This window comes from Molothrus aeneus, chromosome 15 (assembly GCF_037042795.1).
Source record: "Molothrus aeneus isolate 106 chromosome 15, BPBGC_Maene_1.0, whole genome shotgun sequence".
Taxonomy (NCBI): Eukaryota; Metazoa; Chordata; class Aves; order Passeriformes; family Icteridae; genus Molothrus; species Molothrus aeneus.
The window spans coordinates 23,577-50,270 of NC_089660.1; positions in this window are offsets into that span (position 1 = coordinate 23,577).

The window sequence follows — 26,694 nt, forward strand, 5'->3', positions numbered from 1 at the left end:
AGGAAACTAACGGTCTTTCCTCTCTGTGTGCCCGTGGCCGAAACTGCGATTCGGCCTCCAAAACCGCAGGGAATGATTTCTCACGGACCACGGCTGCCGACGCCGAGAACTCTTGCCGCCCTTGGAGTGCCGCGTGCCTCCTGCGAACGGACGTTGACGCGCAGCGGGGGTGAGTTTGGCTTTACGGGGAAGAGGGCCGGCACAGGATTTCTCCGGGAGCAAAGCTGCCCCCGCCGAGAACTCGGGCTGCCCTGGCAGTGCCGAGCGCCTCCTGCGAACTGGCGTCGGGAGACGCGGGGGGTGAGTTTTTCTGTGCGGAAGTTCTCCCAGACCATAGCTGACAGCATCTAACCCTAACCGCAACAACTTAGCTGGGTCTAAAACTTACAACCTGCGCACTGGACGCGTGGGACCCGACCCGCTGTGCCACCGCTGGCCCCTTGCTCAAGCATTCCGCTGCGGTCCTAAAACTCTGCCTTTTCAGAGGGTGTTTCCTGTGACCCTGACCGTAATCTTCAAAATATGCTAAAGACTCATAAAATGGCTTTGAAAACGCCCCAACAATACCCTAAGTAGTCCCAGAAAAGTCCCTTCCAAAATCCCCTAAATACCTTTAGAAGTCCTGGAAAAAAAGCCTCACAAAGACATGCTCAGTCTCCGAGCTCTACCTCTCGCTGTCTAGCCCACAGATGTCATCCCTACCTTACTGCAGTGGGTCTGTTGTCCTCTGAGGGTTCTGTCATTGTGCTGCTGTGTGAGGGTTGCTGTCTGGTCCCGCTGTTAGGGTTGCTGCGTTGTGCTGCTGTTGGGGGAAAAGGCTGTTTTTAGGGGGGCTGCTTAGGCTGAGGTTAGGGCTGGGGTGAGGAGTGGTACGGCTGTACCGTGCACCCCTGATCTCCACTGGACTGTCCAGCCCTCAAGCCCTCTCCCTTTACCCCTCAACCGGTCCCTCTGCCCCCCAGCCCTCAGCTCCTGTGTGTCACCCTTGACCCCTCTCCTTTGCCCCTCAGCCCCCAGCTTCTCTGTGTCACCCTAGAGCTGCCCCTGCCACCCTCAGCATCTCAGTGTGTCGCCCGCTGTCCCCTCTCCCTGTTCCTCCCTCATCTCCCAGCCTCTGTCACTCTCAAGCCCCCACAGTGCCCCTCAAGCTGCCCCTCAGCCTCCATGTGTTGTGCCATGAAAAACCCTAAAAAAACCTAAAAATTCCCTGAAAACCCCCTAATCTTCAAAATGTCCTAAAAACCCCATGAAAACCTAAAAATAGCCTCAGAATGCTGTTAGAATACACTGGAAATACCCTACTTTTAAAAAAACCCTAAAAATCCCCAAAGAACCTTTAGAAATCCCTAAATATACCCTAAATAGTCCAAAAAGAGCTCTAAAAGTACCCCAAAAATCCTTAAAATGCCCTGATAAGACCCTAAAAAAGCCTAAAAATTCCCTCAAAAACCCTAAAAATACCCTAGCCCTAAAAAGTCCTCCACATACCCTCAATAGTCCTAAAAAACCCCCAAGAACACACAAATCCCCCCCCAAACAATTCTTAAAAGTACTGAGAAAGCCCTTAAAATACCCTAACAAAATCTTTTAAAAGCCCTGAAAAAGCCCTAAAAGTATCCTAAATGTTCCCAGAAATTTCCTGGAAAACTCCTCCAAAAAAGCCCTAAAATATCCTTTGAAAGCCGTGAGAAAAACCCTAAAAAAAACCCTAAAAAACTGCTCAGCCCCCAACTCCTACCTGTCACTCTCTAGACCACAAACATCATTGCTACCTTTTTATTAGGGTTGCTGCCTGCAGCTGCTGGGAGACTTCTGGGGCTGTCCCAGCATTGGGGTTATTGCCTTGTGCTGCTGTTGGGGAAAACTGGGGTCCTAGGGGTGCTCTTTAGGGTGACCTTGGGGTTGGGTTGAGGGCTGCTGCACCTGTACCCTAGCCCTACCTGATACCCTGTGTCCTTTGTACCCCTAACCCTCGGTGTGAGCTCTCCATCTGTCAAGCCTCCCCCTCCTTGCCCCTCAGCCCGCAATGTCTGCGTGCCACCCCGAGACCTCTGACATTGTCCCTTGGCCCCCTGGCCTCCACCGTGCACTCTCCACCTGGTTAGGGGTGGTTTTTAGGGTAAGGTTAGGGGTGGTGTGAGGGCTGGTTCACCTGTCACCCTCAAGCAGCCCCCACTTTGCCCCTCAAGGCATCTGCTCCCCCTCACCCTTTTCTTGTCACCCTCAAGTTCCCCACTCCCAGCATCTCTGTGCCACCCTGGAGCCCTCCAGTTGCTCCTAACGCCCCCTTCTGCCTCTCAGCTCCCCCATCCTCTGTGTCACTCTCCAGCCCCCTCCCCTCAGCCCGCAGCCCCTTGTGACACCCTGCAGCCCACAGACGTTGTCCCTGCCTGTCTCGCCTGGGTGTTGTCCTGCTGCGAGAGCTGCGCCGCTCTCCGAGGGTTCGGGCTCCCGCGTGCTGCTGGAGGGGACTCACGGGTGGGCGGTGGGTGAAGTAACGGATGGAGCGGGAGGTGTGGTGGGACGGGTTAAGGGCGGAGTGAGGGATGGAGCAAGGGTGGGCTGGAAAATAGAGTAGGGTTAGGGGCGGAGAAGGGGACGCAGCAGCAGGGGGCTGAGGTGGGGAGGTGAGTGTTAGGAGGAAGCGTAACTCCGTAACTCCGAGACCGAGTTTGCGGCCAACGAGAACTCTGAGTGACCTGGGAGTGCCGAACGTCTTCGGCAAACTGATGTAAGGAAACTGGGGTGATGAGTTTTGTTTCCCTTGGAAAAGGGATGGCATTTGTGTCCCTGGGTCTGCACCCTGCCCAGGACCTTTGATCTCGAGTGGGCTGCCGCCTCCTAAAATTCCAAACATCGCAGGTGAGACAGGGGGTTGGAAATTTTACTTGGGGTAGAAACCAATTTTGGATTTAGCTGAAGTCTGCTGGTGAAACTTGTGTAGTCTGTTAATTGGTGTGCTTGCAAAAAGGCCTGCAGAGAGAACAAAGGAAGTTCGAGGCTACTGCTGGAAAAAGAGAATCTGGGTTACAACCGAGTGCATGGCCTGTGAGTAAAAGTCTGAGGTTTTTCTGGCAGTGTCACTGAGTGCTGAGGAGTCCCCTGGTCGATAGGGCAACTCGGGAGGGTTTGCTTCGGGCTTTGCTCGTGAAAGGTGTGAGAAAAGCAAGCAGCTCTGAAGCGGATGAGCCCCCTCTTGCCTGTTGAAGTGTTGCATAAATCAAAGATAAACCTCAAGGTCCCTTCCCACCCAAGCCATTCCGTGATTCTTTGCCCTGGAGGCGAGGGTGCACCTGTCACCGCATTTCTCTTCACAGAGAAAAGCAAGGCACAATTCTTCCCAATAATATTTCTGGGATTCACATTCTCTGAACCTCAGAGGAAGGAAAAACAATTCTTATCTCATTTGCTGTGCCTGTGTTTGTGCCGAAGTAGAATGCAGCGTGGAGACTGTTTACCCAAAGTGATGGTGTTTTGTTTCCTTGGCCTGTCGGGGCCAAGTGTGTGTGTGTGTCGGGACTGTTGGGTGACGGTCACGAGTTGTGTGCGGGGTTGAGTACTTGGCAGATGGGGTTTAGATGTAATGTAATATAGTATAATAAAGCAATTAATTAGCCTTCTGATAAGGCAGAATGCAGATGGGAAATAGTTGCACATATGATATTAAAGGACACGTGAACCACCTTTCTGTGAGACAAAGACACAAGACTTGGCCCATCCCTAACTTAGGACACAGCTAAAAAATAATAGATAAAATAATTTTTAACCTATTTTTGAAGAACACTCTAAAACTAATGGCAGATGATATAGCTATTTTATCTGGCAAGTTTCCGTGCAAAATTTCCTGCTGATGCTGGCTCGGACGGATGGAGATTTGGGAGGAGGGGGAAGAACAAAGTGCCACGGGGCTTTATTGGATGAGCCTTGAAAGGTTTCTGCAAGCTTCTATTGTAAGGTTGATGAACCTTGTGTTTGTTAACTGCAGTTTTGCTCAGTGTTTTAACCCTGCTTTATCTCCTGTGGTCCAGATGACACATTCACACATCTTTAGAAAATTCAGTGGGATGCTCTTCAAACAACATGTGACTTTGCTCCACTGAGGGCAGAAACTTGATGGTTTTACCTCAATCTATGGTTTTTCAATATTGCTATAGAAAGTGCTTTTCTGTGAAATGTCTACTTTGGTTAGATGATGCAAATTTAGTGCTGGCTGCTAGTTCCATAAGATGAAGAGTAAGAATAACTCAGGAATGTTTCATCATTTGTCTCTGCGCTGGTCAGAAATGGTAATTTGAGCTCAAATCTACAGAAATTTAGCAAAAGAAGTTGGACACTCAGAGGATAAAAATAGAAAAAACTGCATTGGAAGGATTTTTCCAGCTAGTGAGTGAGTTTCTACCTGTAGGAGCATCGGGGGGGTAGCACGGTCGGGACGGACGGAGACGAGAATTCATATTGCTATAAGCTGGGTGATATGGGGTGACCTTTAAATGATGGCCGTCTTCTCCTAGGAAATGAAAGAAGGAACAGGTATCCATAGTTAATGAGCCTAGGATTTCTAGCTCTTGAAGGTCAGATTTATCAGCTTTAGAATTATCAATATAAGTTTGGTGTTTCTGGCTGGGAGTTGGAGATCCGTGATGATCATCATATGGCCAATATTTATCAGGAGTAACATTATGAAAACCCTTTGGAAAAGGTCCTCCAACTAGACAGGTTGAAAAAGGTTTGTCAGGGCTTGTGTCAGATAGACGGATGGTATCGGAGCCTGCAGACCTGGCTAAAGCAACCCAGACGTTCGTCTTTGGTTGATTGACATGTAAAGCTTCTGTTTGTGCTGCCTGTGCGACTGCTTGCGCTGTTTGAGCTGTAAGAGCCCTTTCAATTTTTTCTCCTAGAGTTTTTCCAAGTTCATTTGCCTGGATAATTGCCACTTGCTGTGGACTCCCAATTTTGTTACAGACATCCATCATTTCAGGCACTGTGGGTTTTTCTTTTCCTAGGGCCTTGATAACTCTTTTACATTCTGCATTGCCATTATTTTCAATAATGTCCCGTATCATTATTGGGCGAGCTATATCATCGCCGCATTGTCTTTCTGCTCCTTGCGTTACCCGGCCCACAAGTGTGGTAAATGGTTCAGACGAGTCTTGCCTAATCAGATTATAGGCTTTTTCAAAACGTTCTGCAGGCTGAATTTGCAAAAAGGCTCTGTGAGCCATCTTTTTAATGTCATCTAACACTGTTTTGGGTAAATTCACTCGATTATCATTCTGAGCATCAGGAGGGTCACCAGTCAGCTTAGACGTGACAAGGGTACGAAGGTCTGCATCGGTACTCTGTCTATAAGTGGCTAGTACCCCTGTGAGCAGTCTTTTCCATTTGAGTTCCCATAGCGTATATTGTGAGTCTGTGAGAATTATACTAGCAAGATTTTTACAGTCATTTGGTGTGAGTGTATGTCCTTCCAGGGTACTTTTCAGCAGTTGCTTAAAATATGGGGAGCAGATACCACGTCCCTTATTGCTTTTCGCAATTCTTTTATCTCATGAGGTGGGATAGCCACCCGTGTTCTAGGACTGGCGGCTTGCTGGCTGAATGGCACGGGCATAGCTAGAGGATTTAGACTTTCTTCTTCGCAAATCTGGCCTCTGACTTCATCCTAGTCTGTTAGTTGAAAATTATCAAAATATTTTTGTGGGTTTTCTAATTTGGGATTAATGCTGATGAATTTTCAGCGTTTAGTGTGTCTTTTTGGGTCAGAAATCTGTCCCAAACACTGGGGGGACTCTGGAGCTGTTTGGGAACAGTTCTTTTTCGAAATTCTTTTGTGCTGGATCAAAGGGTAGGCATTTGCAGGGTAAAGACCCTGGAAATAATTTGGCAGATCAGGAAGCTAAAGATGCAGCAGAAAATGGAGTTGAAGGAGTTAATATTAACTCCAAATGAGGAAAAATTGGAAATTCCAAACTTTAGGGAAGCAAAAAAAAAAAAGTGAATTAAAACAAGATAGGTGGCAAAAAAGATAAATGGGGGAAATAGAAACATCTTGATGGAAGACAGATAATAAAATGCTTACTAGGGAATAGCAGAGGACATGTATCAAAACGCCCAGTGGGATACTCAGGCTTTGTGTGATCATTTTTTTTAAGGAACTATGGATGCATTGCGATTTTTGGAGTAGAAAAACAAGTAACTGAAAGATGTATAATTTGCCAAAGGATAAATAAAAGGGTGGTGATAAAAACAACATGAGAAGGTCGTGAGTTAACTCGCCGACCATTTCAAAGTATCCAAGCAGAAGTTTGCTTTGGTAAGCTCTGGATTTATTTGTAAATACCGTTTAATCCAGGAAAAAAAGAGGATATACCACATGCTGGGCAGGAGGGAGATTGTAAGAAAATAACATTTTTAAAGGCAATAAAAGAAAAACGGTGAAAGTATAAGGCTGGGAACAAAATATTACCTCATCCATTCCCGTTTGTTCCCCGACTCGTTCGCGGCTGCCCCAGCCCCTGTGCCGGCTCCGGCACGGTCCGTCTGTCCCGGTCCATCTGTCCCGGTCTGCCTGTCCCGGTTCCGGCCGCCTAGCCCGCGGCCGCTCCGCTGGCCGTGCCGGCGGAAGGGGCGGGGGGTCCGTCCTGCCGTGTGCACCGTGCTTACCGCGCTGACCGCACCGAGGGGGGGTCCCGTCTGTGCCATCCCCGGCTGCCCTGACTCTGCTCCGCTCCCGCCGCTGCAGCCGGGGTCAGTCCCGGCTTTGTCTCTGCCGGATCAGCCGCCGTGAGCCACGTGGGGCCGATCCACGCTGCAGCTCGGTCTGCACCGGAACAGCCCCTGGGGCGGTCCCGGCTGCAGACCCCGCCTTTGGAGGACCGAGACCCTGAGCTGTGCCGATGCCCTCGGGCGATCCCGGCTGCAAACCCCGCCTTTGGAGGACCGAGACCCTGAGCTGTGCCGAGTTCCCCCGTCCCGCCCTGAGCTCCGTTCCCTTGGTAACCACAGCTACCGGCTGCTCAGCGGAACTCTCTAAAGGAATCACCTTATCGAAACACTAAAAGTTCAGGTAAAAGAAAGCCCTCTCCTGATTCTTCCTAAAAATACGGGAGAAAAGCTATAGAAGATAAAAATCCAAAAAGAATGGGATAAAGGGATTAGTCTATTTCCATTAAAAGAGGCTCCCATAGGAGGGGGCGGACCAGGGTTTGTAAATGCTCCTTTGACTTCGTCTGAGGTCAGAAATTTTAAGAAATAAATAAAAGGGATACTTGGAGGATCCCATAGGCATAGCTGAAGAATTAGACCAATTTTTAGGTCCAAACATTTATACTTCAGAAGAGATGTGGTCTGTAATGAAAATAATATTTTTCTCAGGAAGAAAGGCAATTAATCAGAGCAGCTGAAATAAAAGCTTAGAAAAAAAGATAATCTACGGAGACCCCCAGAGAAGAAAAAATGCCAACTGTACCTCCTGAGTGGGGTAAAAATAACGAGGAGGGGAGTAAACACATGAATAATTATTGTAATTACATACTCAAAGGAATAAATGCGACAGCATATCAAAGGCGAAATGCAAAAAAAAAAAAAGGTTTTGAAGGGACAGCTTTTCGAAGGGAAAGAAGAAACTGCAACTAAATAGATAAACAAACTTAAGATAAATAGGAAAATGGTACTAAGTAAGCAGAAGATCTGAAAATCTTTAAAGAGGTGGGCACAGAGGAGGAATAGGGAGGTCATAAGCTCTAAATTTCTGGGGGGGACAAATACCATCTGGAGCCTGTGATAACTTTAAAAGTGGGTCCCCAAGAAGAAGAATTGGAATTTGTAATAGACACAGGGGCAGAGAGAACCTGCCTGTTAAATATTCCAAAAAGTTATAGTGGGAACAAACATATAGTGAAAGTAACAGGGGCAAAGAGGGAAAGTTTTACATTTCTGCTCATTAAAGATGTAGTAATTGAGGGAAGAAACTAAAGTTTGGATGGGAGATGTCTTATTGGTCCCAGGGGCAGGTAGCAATTTATTGGGAAGAGTCTTACAAGTGCAATTAAGAATAGGAGTTTTATCAGAAAATGGGAAAATGACAGCTAGAGTTTTAAAATTATTTAAGAGAGGATGAAGAAAAAAAAAAAACAACAAAAAAGTTTGAAGTGGGGAAGGAAATAGGGGAAGATTAAATATCGACCCCATAAGGGTTACAATTGAGAGAGAAGATTGTCCCGTACGTGTACGTCAGTATCCTGGATCTTTAGAAGGACGGGAAGGTTTGAAGCCGGTAATAGAAGGACTAATAAAGAATGGGGCATAAGAACCTTGTATGTCTCCTCATAATATCCCTATTTGCCCAGTAAAGTCTGATGGGAGTTATAGACTAGTACAGGATTTAAGGGAGGTTAATAAAAGAACTCAGACTCACTACCCAGTGGTAAAATATCTTAGACACTTAATAAATAAAAGTAGCTAGAAAACCAACCATGAGAAAATTGCAAGAATTTTATTCATTCTCCCTCCCTCTTCAAAGAGAGAGATCAGAAAATTACCTAGATTATTGAAATATTACAGATTGAGGGGTACGCACAAGTAGCAAAATTCATGTATGAAAAAAATTGACAGAAGGAGATGATATAAAACAGACCAAAGAAGATATTGTTTAATTAAAAGAGTTAAGTTAAAACTAGCCTAAGTACCAGCTTTAAGCTTACCTTTGTTAGAAAAATCCTTTATCATTTATACATAAATACAGAAAATGGAGTAGCTCATAAAATTTTAATTCAAGAGTAAGGAAGAGTAAAAAAATGTCTAGTAGCTTATATATCAAAGATGTTAGACTCAGTAAGCCACAGCTAGCCAGTAGGTATTTAACAGCTACTGCAATCCTAGTAAAAGAAAGTTGTAAGCCTACTTTTGGAAGTAATTTAGTTAGGTTCACCTCGTACCATCTGAGGCGTGTTAAATTAAAAAAAAAAAAAAAAAAACAGGTAAGACGAGAAGAAAGAGAGAAGTTGAAGTAGGGAGGTGGTTAGCAAACTCTGAGATGTTAGAATGTGAAGTGATGACATCTTGGTGCTAGAAGAGAGCAGAAGTGTGAATGCGGGGTTTTTGCATGAAAGGCAGGGAAGTGTCTTAACACACGGTTGTTAGGAGGTTATTCAATGCTGAACTGAGGTCCAGAAAGGGTTTAGCAGAACGGGCTCTCCTTGAAGGGAAAAGAGGAGAAGTTGACTAGAGAAAGGAAAAGAATGTCAGGAGCACCTGGGGACACCAGGTTTGGGGTTATCAAGGTTGGGAGGTGTCTGCCCGCTCCCTACGAGCGGCGGGGTCTCGCAGGCTGCGGCAGGCACCGATCCATGGAGGTGACCCGGCGGCGGTGCTGGCAGCAGGGGACACACGGGTTTGCCGGGCAGGAGCGCGCTGGCTCCGTGGCGGAACTGCCGGGGGGGCTCCCAGGCTGCCGGGGTCCCGAGTCGAGGATGGCAGCGTCAGCCCCGGTAAGTGGGCCGAGAGAGAGAAGGAAAGAGAAAGAGAGAGAGAGGGCAAAAGGGACCCAAGGCTGCCCCCAGGGTCCCCATGCCCCTGGCTGCTCTCCCCTGCTCCGGCCCTGCAGCGAAGTGGCAGCATGGCATTGACAGCAAGGCCGTGAAAAGAGCGGGAGGGGGGCTAGCACTAAAAGATAAAATCAAAGCAGAGATTGCTGACTCTCCAAACCTCACAAAGTGGTTTGTTTTTCTTAAGTAAGAAGGTTTTTGGTCTTTTCTTTTGTGTGTTTTGATTGCTGTTAAAAAGAATTTTTTTGTTTTTTGTTTTTTTTTCCTGAAGAATGGGTTTGTAAGGCTAAAACAATTAAATGCTGCCCAAAAAGTTTTTGGTCTTTTCTTTTGTGTGTTTTGTTTGCTGTTAAAAAGAATTTTTTTGGTTTTTTTCCCAAAGAATGGGTTTGTAAGGCTAAAACAATTAAATGCTGCCCAAAAAGTAAAAAGCAATAGATGTGATACATCTCGTGTTAAAATTGGTCTAGCTTTTCTTATTTAACTAACTGTAACTCACAAAAAGAAGAATTTGCCTCTGCAGCTATTAGCACAGCTGGATAGAAGAAGAAGAGGCTGCTGTGGAAAAAGCTTTTAGCTAAACCCAGAAAGTTTGGAAGAAGAGTGAATGGTAAAACTTAATGCAGTATTATCTTTCTTTTATTACTATGCTATTAAGAAGTCCTATCCAGGTACTACCGAAGCAACAATCAGAATCACGGAAAGAGGGTGAATTCATGCCAGCAGAATCAAAGGACTATCACATTTAAACCGGGTGATACCAAACTGACTTTCCAATGGGGACTGAGTGGTAATAGTTTGGCAAAAGCCAAATGATCCAAAAAATGTACAAAGAATAACACTGAATTAAGAGTTAAGATGACGCTTATACCACTGGTTTCAAGCCCTGCCTGGTTTTATTCTGGTCATGCCTGAATAGAACATCTCCTTAGGGGAGGAATACTCCAGATAGAAGGATCAAGCCTGTTTTTGTGTTCTGACCTTAGCCTGAGAATTGTACAGGGGAGAAGGGGAATTACCATTTCCATCAGTAAACTTTATTTGATTCATTCCAATACTGGACATGCTAGCTGGGTTATAAGTAAATGCTTGAATTGTGAGAATAATTAGTATTGAAGTTCACAACATTTATGCTCTTATTGCAAAAAGTGTTAAAGTAATAACTTAGCTTTGTGGATGGGAATTATTAGTGCCTGGTGAATGAGAGATACCTGAAGAACGGTAAGAGACCACAGTTAAAGGGTGTCCAAACCAATTTGCCTGGAAATTAGTTAAGAGAAAGTGACAAGGAAATAGAGGGCAAGTGCAGATTGGCCTCTGTATTTCGCCACCGAGAAGATCAAATACACCTGCTGTGGGTTGCAACCTCACAGGCCTGGGAGGTGGGAGTATAAGGCATACTGGACCTCTGTTATTCCTGTTTCTGGCACTCATTTGTTCTCTTTTCCCTTTCGGGATACCAGCAAGATTGTGTCACAAATGCTGCAGAAGGCATCACGTGGAAAGAAACCAAAGTTCCTCTTTAATTACACACACCTATGTCAACAGCCACTGTTATAACCCATCCAAATTAAGAACCTGTAGGCAAAATGGAGTAAAGTATTGGATTACAAGAAACTTAGGAAAAAGTGGTAATACATTTGGAATTGAATGTCCAAAAGGAGAGAGATGGATTTGTTTTACATTTAATCTTGAAGATACAGTTCGAGATTTGGTAAAAAAACAAATAATAAAGGAAAAGGTAAAACCAGCACAGCAACTTAACTCTGTATTGACGCCAAATAATCTATTGAGTCATATTACAAGACTCCAAGGAGTTATAGAAATGATAGCAAATGGAGCTGCCCAGGCATTGGAGTTAATATCAAGTCAGCTAAGCCAAACAAAAACTGTAGGGTATCAGAATAGGTTGGCTTTACACTATTTATTGGCCAAAGAAGGGGGTGTTTTTTGGAAAGTTTAATATATCAAATTGTTGAAAATTGATGACCACAGAAAAGTCATTCTAGAAAAAGCCAAAGAAATCAAAGAAGAAAAAAATACATATGTATATAATAACCGAGGTACCGGTCCAAAAATTAGAAAACAATGTTAAAACCTAGCTGGTAGGGTAATGTATTAGAAGAAATTAAGATCTTTCATTTTATGTGTTGCAACTATTTTTATATTTCTTCCTTGTGTAATCCCCTCTTTTATTTTGTCCGCATAGTCCAGAAGGTGCAAGTAGATAAGAAATATTGCTCAAGCCAAAGGATTTACAAAGAATAAGAGTGGGGATTGTGAAAAATGTAGGTATTTTATGATTGGCTTTTTTGAAATATTAAAATGAATATTATATGTGTTGTGTTAGAAAGTAATGCTGTATTAATTCTCTTAAGTAGTGTGTTAAGTATAGGTTACAAAAACTGTTAAAATAGAAACGATGCTATGTAAGATACTTTTTTTAAAGAAAGGACTTGCAGCGAGATAGCGGCCACAGGGCACCTGGATCTTTCAGAGAAAAAGAATTTATTGCCCTCTTATCAGAAGAAACAAACTTGTTCCCGCCTCCAAAGCGCTGTTAGGATTAGAAGGAAGAAGTGGATGATGAGCAGACAGAATCCTGTGTTTGAATGGAATTTATGCACCATGTATGAAGTGTATGACTATGCAACAGGCTATTGCTTTTAAGGGTTAATCCTTTGTTAACGGGGGTCCTTTTTCAGGCTCGTGCTGCCCAGAAAAAGGTACCCGGACGTCCGTAACTCTTTGTTTTTGTTGTCTCATATTGTCCTAATTCAAATTGTCCAAATTATTATTACTCTAATTGTATGACTATTTTTATAACCATTTTATTACTATTAAACTTTCAAAAATTTTAAAAGCAAGTGATTGGCGTTTTTCACACCAGTCTGTTAGGTGAAAACTATCAAAAGATTTTTGTGAGTTTTCTAATTTTGGCATTAATGCTGGCAAATTATCAGGGTTTACTGTCTCATTTTGGGTCGAGAAATCTGTCCCAAACACTGAAGGGACTCTGGAGCTATTTGGGAACAGTTCTTTTTCGAAATTCTTTTGTATTGGGATCAAAGGGCTGGCATTTGCAGGGGCAAAATAATTCTCTGTCCTGTATTTATTAAAGCAGCTGTCATATTCCAACCTCCTCCTCCTCCTCCTCCTCGCACGGTTTGTGTGCATGGATGTGGCTGTGCAGACGAATCATGACACAAAGTAGTCCCACTGGGTGCTAGGAGTGTGGAAGGCGAAAACGCGGAGGCACATCAGGTATCGGTTGTGCACTGTTACGCGCTGCGCTGCGGAGGGATCTCTCGGTGCCTGGCAGAAGGAGAGACGCGGAAGGATATATGCAAGGCGCTGCAGTTTTCGCCTGCTGTGGTGCCGTGTACAGATGCAGTGGTGGCAGAAGTGGCGTGACAGGGCACATGGATGCCGGCTGTGGCCGGACAGCGGCACGCAGCGGCTCGGAACTGGGACCGGGCTGTACCAAACCTGCGGCAAACGCAGCGGGGGGTGGCGGCGGGGCTGTGGAGATAGAACTGCGCATGCGTGCGGCTGATCCCGGAAGCAGCGCTGTGATTCCATGAGTCGGCGCGGAGTGATATCGCTGGTGCTGGGGTTGTAGCAACTGCGCATGCGTGGGTTCCGTCACTAGGGCAGCGCGGGCGGTCATCATGGCAGCAGGCGGGCCGGGGCGTGCGGGAGGAGGTGGAGCTGTGGGAACGGGAACCGGGCTGCGGCTGCGGCCGTGGAAGGAAACGCCGGGACGCCCGTGGTTGCAGGAGGCGGCGGAGCCACGCCATCCAGCAGCTCTGAAGCGGGAGGGTGCGGTGGGGAAGGTGCGGCTCAGCCCGCCATGCAGCGGCGGCGGCAGGGGAGGGGAAGCGACCACGGGCAGCTCTGATGGGAGGCTGGGCTGGAGCGCCGCGGCGCCGGCACGGGGTGCCTTGGGCGGCTGGGGCGCCCCGTAAGACAGTCATTAAAACACCCTAAAAATTATTGAAAAAGCCCTGAAAAAGCCCTAAAGGTATCCTAAACATTTCCAGAGAATTCCTAAAAAACTCCTGCAAAAAAAACCCTAAAATATCCCTAAAAATCCCTGAAAAATCACCTGAAAGACCCTAAAAAACTGTTGAACCCCTACCTGTAACACTGTGGCCTCCAAACATCATCTCTACCTATTAATCGGGGTAACTGCAAGACCCTCAAACACCACCACAATCACCAGCTTGAGTTGGTCTGGGCAGCACCAAATAAAATAAAATTAAAAGCTTTAAAAATAGAAAAATTAAAAATAAAAATTAAATAAAAAATAAAATAAAATAAAATAAATAAATGCTTTAAAAATGGGAAAATAAAAAAAAATTAAAAAAATAAAAAGCTTTAAAAACAGAAAAATTAAAACTAAAAATTAAAAAAAAATTAAAAAATAAAAGAAATGCTTAGAAATAGAAAAATTAAAACTAAAAATGAAAAAAAAAGAAATTAAAAAAATAAAAGAAATGCTTTAAAAATAAAAAAATCAAAACTAAAAAATTAAATAAAAAATAAAATTAAAAAAATAAAAGAAATGCTTTAAAAATAAATCAAAACTAAAAATAAATAAAAAATAGAATTAAAAAATAAAATTAAATAAAATAAATGTTTAAAAATAAAAAAATTAAAACTAAAAATTAAATAAAAAATAAAAAAAGGTTTAAAAATAGAAAGATCAAAAATAAAAATTAAATAAAAAATAAAAAATAAAAAATGTTTTAAAAATAAAAAAATCAAAACTAAAAATTAAATAAAAAGGAAAATGAAAAAAATAAAATAAATGCTTTAAAAATAGAAAAAGCAAAAAATAAAAATGAAATTAAAAATAAAATTAAAAAATAAAAAAAAGCTTTAAAAATAGAAAAATTTTAAAATATTAAATAAAAAATAAATTTAAAAAAATAGTTCAAAAATAAAAAATTAAAACTAAAAATGAAATAAAAAATAAAATTAAAAAATAAAATAAATGTTTAAAAATAAAAAAAATTAAAACTGAAAATTAAAAAAAATTGAAAAAGCTTTAAAAATAGAAAGATCAAAAATAAAAATTAAATTTAAAAAAAATTTAAAAATGCATTAAAAATAAAAAAATCAAAACTAAAAATTAAATTAAAAATAAAAGTAAAAAAAAATAAAATGCTTTAAAAATAGAAAATGCAAAACATAAAAATGAAATAAAATATAATATTTGAAAAATAAAATAAATAGTTCAAAAATAAAAAATTAAAGCTAAAAATGAAATAAAAAATTAAATAAAAAATATTAAAAAGCTTTAAAAATAGAAAGATCAAAAATAAAAATTAAATAAAAAATTAAAAAAGCTTTAAAAATAAAAAAATAAAAACTAAAAATAAATAAATAATAAATTTTTTTTAAAAGCATTACAATAGAAAAAGCAAAAAATAAAAATGAAATAAAAAATAAAATTTTAAAAAAATTGATTTAAAAATAAAAAAATTAAAACAAAAAATTAAAAAAAATAAAATTAAAAAATAAAAAAAGCTTTAAAAATAGAAAAAGCAAAAAATAAAAATGAAATAAAAAAAAATTAAAAAAATAAATGCTTTAAAAATAAAAAATAAAACAAAAAATTAAATAAAAAATAAAATTAAAAAATAAAATAAAAAGCTTTAAAAATAGAAAAATCAAAAATAAAAATTGAATAAAAAATAATAAAAAAAAGCTTTAAAAATCAAAAAATCAAAAGTAAAAATTAAGAAAAAAATAAAAATAAAAAAATTTTAAATATGTTTTCGAAATATAAAAATTAAAACTAAAAATTAAATAAAAAGGAAAATTTAAAAATAAAATAAATGCTTTAAAATAGAACTATTAAAACTAAAAAAAGATTAAAAAAGCTTTAAAAATCGGAAAATTAAAAAAATATTAAATAAAAATTAAATTTAAAAAATAGAATTATTTAAAAATAACTAAAAAACAAAATAAAATCCGTAATGTGCTGTAAAGTACTGTAAAAGTTCCATAAAAAAGGTAGTGTCGTAAAGTTTTACGACAGTCGCGCTTTACGGCGCCTTTTACGACAGTCGCGCTTTACGGCACCTTTTACGACAGCTTTACGACAGTCGCGCTTTACGGCACCTTTTACGACAGTCTCGCGTTACGGCACCTTTTACGACAGTCGCGCTTTACGGCACCTTTTACGACAGTCGCGCTTTACGGCACCTTTCACGACAGTTTTACGACAGTCGCGCTTTACGGCACCTTTTACTACAGTCGCGCTTTACGACACCTTTTACGACAGTCGCGCTTTACGGCACCTTTTACGACAGTTTTACGACAGTTGCGCTTTACGATACCTTTTACGACAGTTTTACGACAGTCGCGCTTTACGGCACCTTTTACGACAGTGGCGCTTTACGGCAGTTTTACGACATTTTATGGAAATTTTACGGCACTTTACAGCACTTTAGAGTTTTTATTTTTTCATGTATTTTTAATAAATTTTATTTTATTAATTTTGGTTTTTTTTAAATTTTTCTATTTTTAAAACTTTTATTTTATTTTGTTTATTTTTTTATTTGTTTTTATTTTTAATTTTCCTATTTTTAAAGCTTTTTATTTTATTTTTAAAATATTTTTAAATTTAAGTTTTAAATTTAATTTTTCTTTTTTTAAAGCATTTATTTTTTTAATTTTGTTTTTAATTTTTTTTTTCTATTTTTAAGGCTTTGTATTTTTTTAATTTTTTTTTTAATTTTTAAACCTTTTTATTTTTTAATTTTTTTAAATAATTTTTTTATTTTTAAAGCATTTATTTTATTATTTAAATATTTATATTTATTTTTAAATTTTCTATTATTAAAGGTTTTTTTTTTTTAATTTTATTTTTAATTTTTTAAATTTTTTTCTTTTTAAACTAGTTTTTAAATTTTTTTTATTTTTATTTTTAATTTTTCTATTTTTAAAGCTTTTTATTTCTTTAATTTTTATTTATTTTTATATTTCATTTTTTTATTTTTAAAGTATTTATTATATTTTTTAATTTTGTTTTTTATTGATTGTTTATTTTTCTATTTTAAAAGCATTTTTTTTATTTGTAAATTTTTTTTTTAATTTTTAATTTTTGTATTTTTAAAGCCTTTTTGAAATTTTTTAAATTCGTTTTTTTTTTAATTTTTCTATTTTAAAAGCTTTTTATTTTATTAATTTTTTATTTAATTTTTATATTTAATTTTATTATTTTTAAAGCATTTATTATATTTTTTAATTTTATTTTTTATTGAATGTTTATTTTTAATTTTTCTATTTTTAAAGCTTTTTATTTTTTTAATTTTATTTTTAATTTTTTTATTTTTAAGTTTTCTATTTTTAAAGCATTTATTTTTTTAATTTTGTTTTTTATTTTTCTATTATTAATTTTTGTATTATTAAAGCATTTATTTTTTAATTTTGGGTTTTTTTCTAATTTTTATATTTATTTTTTCTATTTTTAAAGGATTTATTTTTTGTTTTTTATTTAATTTTTATTTTTTAAATTTTCTATTTTCAAAGTTTTTGAATTTTTAAATTTTATTTTTTATTTATTTTTATTCTTAATTTTTTATTTTTAAAGCATTTATTTTTTTAATTTTATTTTTTATTTAATTTTTATTTTTAATTTTTCTATTTTCAAAGCTTTTTTATTGTTTAATTTTATTTTTTATTTAATTTTTATTTTTAATTTTATATTTTGAAACCTTTTTTTAATTTTTAATTTAATTTTTTATTTCTATTTTTAATTTTTCTTTTTTTAAACCTTTTAATTTTATTAATTTTTAATTTAATTTTTATATTTAATTTTTCTATTTTTAAAGCATTTATTATATTTTTTAAATTTTGTTTTGTATTAAATTTTTATTTTTAATTTTTCTATTTTTAAAGCATTTATTTTATTTATTTAATTTTATTTTCATTTAATTGTTATTTTTAATTTTTCTATTTTTAAAGCATTTTTTAAATTTTATTTTTTATTTAATTTTTATTTTTAATTTTTCTCTTTTTAAAGCATTTTATTTTTTAATTTTCTTTTTATTTTTTAGTTCTCATTTTTCTATTTTTAAAGCATTTATTTTTTTAATTTTGTTTTTTATTTAATTTTTTTTTTAATTTTTCTATTTTTAAAGCTATTTATTTTATTTTATTTGGTGCTGCCCAGACCAATTTAAGCTGGTGATTGTGCTGGTGTTTGAGGGTCTTGCATTACGGCACTACATTTTATGGAACTTGTACAGCACTTTACAGCACTTTACAGTTTGGTTCTTTTATTATTTATTTTTAATTAATTTTGTTATTTTATTTATTTTTATTTTTAATTTTTCTATTTTTAAAGCATTTTATTACATTTTATTTGGTGCTGCCCAAACCTGCTGTAGTGCATTTTTATACTTTGTAATACTTTGAAGTAATTTTTCCCAAATGGTTTATCCCAAACTGTACCCCCCTCCCTTTACCTGTGTTATCCCTCTCCCGGGATGAGATCATCCCCAAACCCCCACCCTGGCTCTCTGTCAATCACTCAGCCTCCCATCCCCCCCATGCAGAAGTTTCAGTCCAAGTCCTCGAGTGATTAGCCAGAGGCTAGGGGTCAGCCCCCCAAGCCTTGCCCCATACGCTGTCCTATATGTCTATCCCCCAGCATCCATCCCTTAGGGTCACTTAATGGTTGGTAGGATGTTATCTACTTTCGGTTTCCACCTCCCTTTAAATGTAACCTTGGCACATCTCCCGGGGCTCTTGGCAGGAGCCCCATGAGGTGCAGGAGCTCCTTTGGGATCCTAATAAAACCTTGGATTAACCCCTGCTAAGAGTCGGCCCTTTATCTTCTACCGCTGTCTCTGGTGTCTCTTCTGCTGCAAAGGCGACCAGCCCAGGTGCCCTCAGTACCCTCGGGGCACAGAGAGTGTCTCCCCCCAGCCCAGGTGCCCTCAGCACCCTTGGCGCACAGACAGTGTCTCCCCGCTGTTGGCCGTGTCGGGGCTGCCCCCCCGGTGTCTGCTGACTCAGGACCGACCGAGGGTTACTGAGAGGCTTGCACAAACCCGCTTGGCCGCTGATTGTGGTGGTGTTTGAGGGTCCTCCAGGACAAGGGAGGAGATGAGAATCTTGACTCCCCCTTTCAGAAGGCTGAAATATTATTTTATGATCTCTATTAGATTTAAAGAAAATGAGATATTAGAACTACACTAAAAGAGCAAGGAGACATCAAAAAGCTGGAAAGGAATGAATAATAAAAACCTGGGACTGATCACAGCCCCGACACCGCTGGACCATGATTGGTCATCAAGGAGAAACAATGCACAGGAGACCAACCCAAGATGCCCCTGTTGCTAAACCATCTCCAGCCCACACTCCACAGCCACCAGATTGTTATTGGTTCCATTTCTGTTCTGAGGCTTCTCAGGAGAAAAAACCCAGCAAAAGGATTTTCATCAAACACGTCAGTGCCAGGTGATGGCACAGGCAGCATCGGCTGGCAGAGGTCACTGTGTCATCCCTGCCAGCCCAGGTGTCACAGCAAGGAGGAGAGAGTTCACCCTGTGCTCACCCTGCAATACAGAGCAATACAACACAACACACACATTAACACAAGATGATAACCTTTTTCTATTTTCATTACTTGTGGATTTATTGTTACAGGACACCCAAAACAACAAAAGCACACAAAAAACAGCACTCATCTACCATTAACACCCCCTTCAAATGACACACAAACTCACCATCCCTCTGATCACAACTGCTAAATTACACCCCAGCAATCATTGCTCCTCGGGAACATGGTTCCCTAGAGCCTCCAAAAATTCCTCCTGCCTGAAGAAATACCCGGTCCCTGGAGGGTCTCTGCCCAAACTTTGGCGATGAACGTCGCCTCGCAGACCGACCGGGACCCGGGAAAAAAAACCCAGCCGGGGGGAAAAAAAAAAGAAAAAAAAACAGCCGGGGGGTGGGGGGGCTAAACCCGGCTGGGGATTTTTTACTCTAAATTTACAAATGAGTTGAAAAACCTGAAAAGCAAGTCACACACACAAGGTTAAATCCAGTCACAGCATGCGCTCACACACGCAGAGATGAGCAGATGCCGACAGACAGACACGTGCTCTCACACACGCTCACACACTCCTCCCATTTAAACGTTCCCTGTGGCTCTTACTCGAGACGCTGAAGAACGCGCTTCCACGCTTCTTCTGGCTGCCGCTCCTCAACGTCAAATGGTAGATTCTGGGGAAATCAGTAGCCTCAGGGACCTGTGAGACGACAGGAAGCGGTCGATGAGTGGCTGACAGCTAGGACTTGTCCCCGCTCGGACCGATAAATTTTCTACCCTAAACCCCACTAAAGACAGATGAACAGTAAAGTTTTTATAACTGTTCTACCTAACTGTGACTATGTGCCAGGGCAGGGCAGCTCCGACCATAAGCGGTACAACATGAGTACACACAATAAAAGCAGACACATACAGTGCAAGTGTGCATGGAGTGTAAGTCCATACAATATAAGCCAGCATAGGTACACACAATGTAAGTACATACAGTGTAAGCCAACACAGGTACACACAATGTAAGTACATACAGTATAAGTACATACAGTATAAACCAGCATAGGTACAAACAATATAAGTACATACAGTATAAGCCAGGACTTGAGATAGCTCTCTGGAAGATTAATTCTTGAGCCCTGTACCCTTTGAGAAGATGGAACCTACAGAACTACTGCAGTCACGTGAGGAGGGTGTAAGACGCTCCCTCGGGAAGTCCAAGAGAATGGCGTGGAAAAAAAGGCACTACCAAAGCTGGTAGTGAAAAGGAAGATGGATGAGAACATCTTGTCCCTTTGAGACATTCCTGTCTCAGAGTAAAAATGTAAAGATGCCGGAATAAGGGATATCCGGAAAGAAACGTGAGTAGAATATGGCCTACGTGGCACGGAATAGTGCCGATAAAGCATCGAGATGTAACAAGGGCCTGTGACACGTAGGACGATGGACACGGACTACATAACACAGACACGGACGACATGACATGGACACGGACGACATAACACAGAGACAAGTGACAACTGCCTGGCACTGTCCCCGTAGGGACCCGAGATTCCTAGTGCAAGGTGAGCCAGAGGCTGATGATGCCAAAGGAAAGGAAGCCCTATGACGATGGCATGTGATGATGAAATGTAACTCGTTAAAAGAAGTTAGTGCCAAAGTACTTAAGAGGATGCTCGAGAGGCTCGGTGAGCCTAGAGAAGGAAGCCGACTGCCGGATGACCGTGGCCATAGCACCGGACGTGAAGGCGAGCTCCTCAGGGGAAAGATCCGTGACGACGTCGAGTCGAGGGAGGCGGACGATGCAAAGTACACGAAAATGTGAAGATGGGTCGGAACTGCCCTGCCCGGCAAAGGCTCTGGCGAGGCTGAGGGGAAACCCTCTCCCTTTACTGCCAGAGAGCCCACGCCCCTACAGACCTGTCCCCTAAGCTGACATCTGATTGCCTCCTGTGAGAGTAAAGGCTTTTCCCCTTCTCCCAGCCACTGGCCCCGACACTTAGCTTTTGGAAGGGGAGCGGACAAAATCCATCCTCGGTCGCACATGGACGTGGAGATGCTCTCCGTGTGTGCTTCGGTGCTGCCGTTTCCAAGCTTGGGCTACGAGCCTCCTCAGGGTACCTAAGACAAAACAGAAAACCTGACTATTGCCCTCAAAAACAGTAATCCCCGGGACTCCTCTGCACCACTGCCCCGGCTCACCTCAAATCTTGATTTGGCTCCGGAGGGTGCCCGGAAGATACCTGCAAAGAGAAAAGGGACACGCTTAGCACGCTGCTGTGTAACGCTCACCTATGGGTCACAGCCTGCCTAAACTCCGACTCACCTGCCCTCCTCTGTTCCTTGGCGTGCCTAGGGCAGCGACGGCACCTGCAATGAAACAAAGCAGAAAAGCATGCTGAGATACTGTGAAAACACAACCTCCCTAATCTGACAAGGATGCCACACCGATACCTTAAGCTCTCACCCACCTGGCATAGGTATGCTTGGCCAGGAGAGATGGCAAGTGGACCACCTAAAATAAAAACAAGAGGAGATGCTTAGAGCTGAACCAAAACTGAGACATCAGCAATAACAACTGCTTCTGTATGCTATTCAATGCTCACCTCGCCCACTCGGCCTTGACTGGTCCTCTCGGCCTTGACCTCCTAAAAAGAGAGACAAAGAACAATGCTGTAACAGCCACCATTTATGCTTCCTCTGCAGAAACAAACAGTGACTGACCTGCTCGGGGCAATCCCCGCACCGGGGATGGGGGCTCTGCCCTGGATTTTATCCTTCTGCATCTGAAAGAAAGTTAGGACAAGAGTCAAACAGTTGCAGGATAACTTAAGAGCTCCAGATATCTTGTGTCCATCTACAAATCCCACCTAGAGTCCAACTACACCCCACATTACAAATTTCAAGTCCCCAGGGTGACCCTTGACACTCCCCCTGCAGAAACAAATGGTGACTGACCTGCTTGTGGGAACCCCCTCACCCAGGATGGGGGGCCCTGCCATGGATGCAATGCATCTGCACCTGAAAGAAAGTCAGAACATATGTCAAACACCTGCACGATAACTCAAAAGCTGCAAACACCTTAGGTCAATCTAGGAATGGCATCTAGAGTCCAAGTACAGCCCACATTACAAATTTCAACTCCCCAGGACTCCTCCTATTGCACCAGGCTATGCGGCAGGGCAGAGCAGCTCCGGCACAAATGTGTGCACACACCCGTGACGCAGGACAGGACGTGACAGACAACGAGGACACAACACGGACAGAAATCTCTGGGCAAGAAGGATGACTGCAAGGAGCACGAGGACAGAAAATTAGATGACTGAGGTAAGACCGATGGTGAGCTGATGAGGCTCAGAGAAACCTGGAGGAAGAAGATGCTAACCGAATGATTTATTCCAAGAACTGCAAAGATGGATGCCCGAGAATCCTACGGCCAGAAGCCTCTACCTGCCCTCACGTTCTTTCAAGTCCTAGTCTGCCATAATGGATCCTGGCGGGGCAGAGCTGTCCACACAGCTCAGAACAAGACCTGAAAAGACATCTGACCGGATGCTTCTAAAGAGACAAGAGAGTCTGATGCCTGTCTGAGCTCCTGAGGCGAACGTTCTATGGCCTGGGTGCCAGGCTGAGGAATGCAGAGATCGCAGATGCTAACAATGATGGCAGGGTTTCTGACAGGCCCCTCCAAGGCCTAAGGTAAAGGACATGACATATCCAAACACACATGACACACAAAAGACAAGTGACACGATACACACCGGGACTGCTCTGCCCTGCGTACCTCAGCACTGTGATCCAAAGCCAGGCTTTGCTTTTATGGGGCCTAAGGGGCCGCTCCATGGACACCCCCATCTCCAAAGGAGACTCAAAAATCCCTCCCGGTGGGTCCCTACCCTGCACCCCGCTTGCATCCCCTCTGTGGGTTGTAGCCCTCTACTTATCTCTCGGACATCTGGGGATGCAGGTCCCTGTCAGGTGCAAAATAAGGCAGCCTCAACATCTGGGAAGTTCCTGCTGGCACTGTTGTTCAACAACTTCCTGTTGTTTCTTAGTCAGCTACATGAAAGAAATGCAAATATCAATGCATGATCTCTGCAGCACACTGGCCAAAACCCAACAATTCTGCCACTCACCGTTCTCCTAAGAATGCCCGGCTCCTGGGGCCGCACCCTTCAGCCGCGCTCCGAGGCTGATGCCATTGTCATGGGGTAAGCCTGGGTTAAAGGAAGACGAGGTCATGTGGCATGGCTGCAACCTGAGGGGACCCTCGCTCCTCCTCCCTACTTCCCCAACTCACCACAACTCCTTGGCAGCTGCTGAAGGCCACCTGGATGGCACGTTGAAATAGAAGAGTTCAGGCTTTCATCACCAGGTCCTGTAACGCGTCCACGGGGCTCACACGTGCAGGGAACCCGGTGCATCGGCCGGCTGGTGACGGGGGCTTGGCAGGCTCCGAGTGGATTGCCTAAAGCACAAAAAAGAGAATGGAAGCTTAGAGCTGCACCAGAAACTGAGACCTGAGCAATAACAGCTACTTCTCTCCACTGCTCACCTTGACTGCTGGTATCCAGATTTACTTCCTAAAAAGAAAGACAAAGAACAGGGCTGTAACAGAGTCACCACATACACTTCTGCTGCAGAGACAAATGGTGCCTCACCTGCTCAGGGGAAACCACTCACCCGGGATGGGGCCCTCTGCCACACATTTAATCCATCTGAACCTGAAAAAAAAGTCAGGACAAGAGTCAAACTGTTGCAGGATACCTTAAGAGCTCCAGATATCTTGTGTCCATCTACAAATCCCACCTAGAGTCCAACTACACCCCACATTACAAACTTCAAGTCCCCGGGACTTCTCCTATTGCACCGGGCTATGCGGCAGGGCAGAGCAGCCCCGGCACAAATGTGTGCCACACCCGTGACACGGGACAGGACGTGACAGACAACGGGGACACGACACGGACAGAAATCTCCTGGCAAGGAAAACGGCTGCGAGGACTGAGAGAATGCAAAAGGAGATGACTGAGGTAAGACCGATGGTGAGCTGATGAGGCTCAGAGAAACCTGGAGGAAGAAGATGCTAACCGAATGATTTATTCCAAGAACTGCAAAGATGGATGCCCGAGAATCCTACGGCCAGAAGCCTCTACCTGCCCTCACCTTCACACAAGTCCTAGTCCGCCATAATGGATCCTGGCGGGGCAGAGCTGTCCACACAGCTCAGAACAAGACCTGAAAAGACATCTGACCGGATGCTTCTAAAGAGACAAGAGAGTCTGATGCCTGTCTGAGCTCCTGAGGCAAAAGTTCTATGGCCTGGGTGCCAGGCCGAGGAAGGCAGAGAGCGCAGATGCTAACAATGATGCCAGGGTTTCTGACAGGCCCCTCCAAGGCCTAAGATAAAAGACATGACACATCCAAACACACATGACACACAAAAGACAAGCGACACGATACACACCGGGACTGCTCTGCCCTGCGCGCCTCAGCACTGTGATCACAAGTCAGGCTTCGCTTTTATGGGGCCTAAGGGGCCGCTTCATGGACACCCCCCCATCTCCAAAGTGGACTCAAAAATCCCTCCCGGTGGGTCCCTACCCTGCACCCCGCTTTCATCCCCTCTGTGGGTTGTAGCCCTCTACTTATCTCTCAGACAGCTGGGGATGCAGGTCCGCGTCAGGTGCAACAGAAGGCGGCCTCGACATCTGGGAAGTTCCTGCTGGCTCTGTTGTTCAACAGCTTCCTGTTGTTTCTTAGTCAGCTACGTGAAAGAAATCCAAATATCAGTGCATGATCTCTGCAGCACACTGGCCAAAACCCAACAATTCTGCCACTCACCGTTCTCCTAAGAATGCCCGGCTCCTGGGGCCGCACCCTTCGGCCGCGCTCCGAGGCTGATGAAAACACAGGAACGGATGCTTAGAGTTGCACCGGAAAGTGAGACTGGAGCAATAACAACTGCTTCTGGACGCTACTCAATGCTCACCTTGCCCACCTCACCTTGATTGCTGATATCCAGCTTTACCTCCTAAAAAGAAAAAGAACAGAGCTGTAACAAAGTCACACTTTACACTCTCCCTGCAGAGACAAACGGTGACTGACCTGCTCGGGGGAACCTCCTCACTCGGGATGGGTGGATGGATTTTGCCCTGGATTTTATCCTTCTGCGTCTGAAAGAAAGCGAGGACAAAAGTCAAAGGCCTGCGGGATGACTTCACAGCTCCAAACATCTTGTGTCTATTTAGGAATATCATCTAGAGTCTGGCAACGCCCCACAAACTGCAAGTCCCTGGGACTTGTCCTTTTGCAGCAGGCTATGCGGCAGGGCAGAGCGGCTCCGGCACAAATATGTGCGGACACCCGTGACACAGAACGTGACAAACAGGGGGACAACAAACACAACACATTATGCTTGTGGTGAGGGTCTCGAGGGGAAAAGGCAAAAGGGACCCCAAAGACACACTAGGTAACACAGTACACTGGACAACACGACGTGGACCGGAACTGCTCTGCGCTGCCCGCCTGAAAGCTGCCATCAAAATCAGAGCTTCTCCCTTTAGCTGTCCTAAGAGGCCCCTTGGAGGAGATGGCTTTTCCCTCTGCTAATCTTTAAATCTGTCCCAGGAACTCCCAACCCGCTGCTCTCCCATTGTCCCATCTCCAGGCCGTGGCCCAGACTTATCTTTTGGATGATCGGTGACGTGGATCCACGTTGCGCCTGAAATGAGTCTGCCTCGGAGGGCCCCGTGATCGCCTGTTAGCCTCTCGGTCAGCTACAATAAAGAAAAAAAAACCAAAGTATGAGTACAGAGTTATGTGGGCCAAATCCCAGCGAGTCAGCTACTTGCCCTCTCCTGAGTGTGCCTGGCTCCTTCAGGCTCCAGCTTCAGCCTGATTCCAAGGCTGTGGCCATTATTATCAGTGGCACCTGGGTTAGAGAAAAGCAAAGTTAAATGGCATTCCTGTGAGTGCAGTGGATGACCTTGTGTGCTCTAAGATGTGTGAATGCCTCTGCTCGGCTTCTAAAAGGCCTGGGGTGGGGGCTCAAATAAACACCCTTTCTCACCCTGCTGCCTTCAAAATCACCCCCCCAACAATACCTCCTAACCGGATACCTGCTCACCCTCCCTCTCCTAGTCACAATCCTCAACTCACCTGAAGCCTCAATCTCAAACATCATCTTGGACACTGGGCAGATCCCTCTTGTGACATGATGAAACTGCTGAAAAAAGTGTTGTAGCTGACACAACCTGGAGCCTCTGGAAGCTGCACTCCTCCTAAAAAAAATACAAAGCAAAATAAGAACAAAACCAGAAATTACAAATGCACTTTACCACCCCTAAACACAAAACCCAAAATTGTGAACTTAAATACTTGCTGTATTCCAGGCTGTTTTCTTCACAGTATCTTCAAAGCCTCTGTTGCTTTAGATGCCCAGAAACACCAGCTGAAAACAAGCTGAGATAAGCTGAAAGAGCCTCTTACTTGAAATGAGAGAAGAGCTCTTATCCCAGCACCTCCCAGAGGGGGAATGAAAGCCCTGAGCAAAGGCTGGGGTTAATATACCCCTGATGGTGCCCG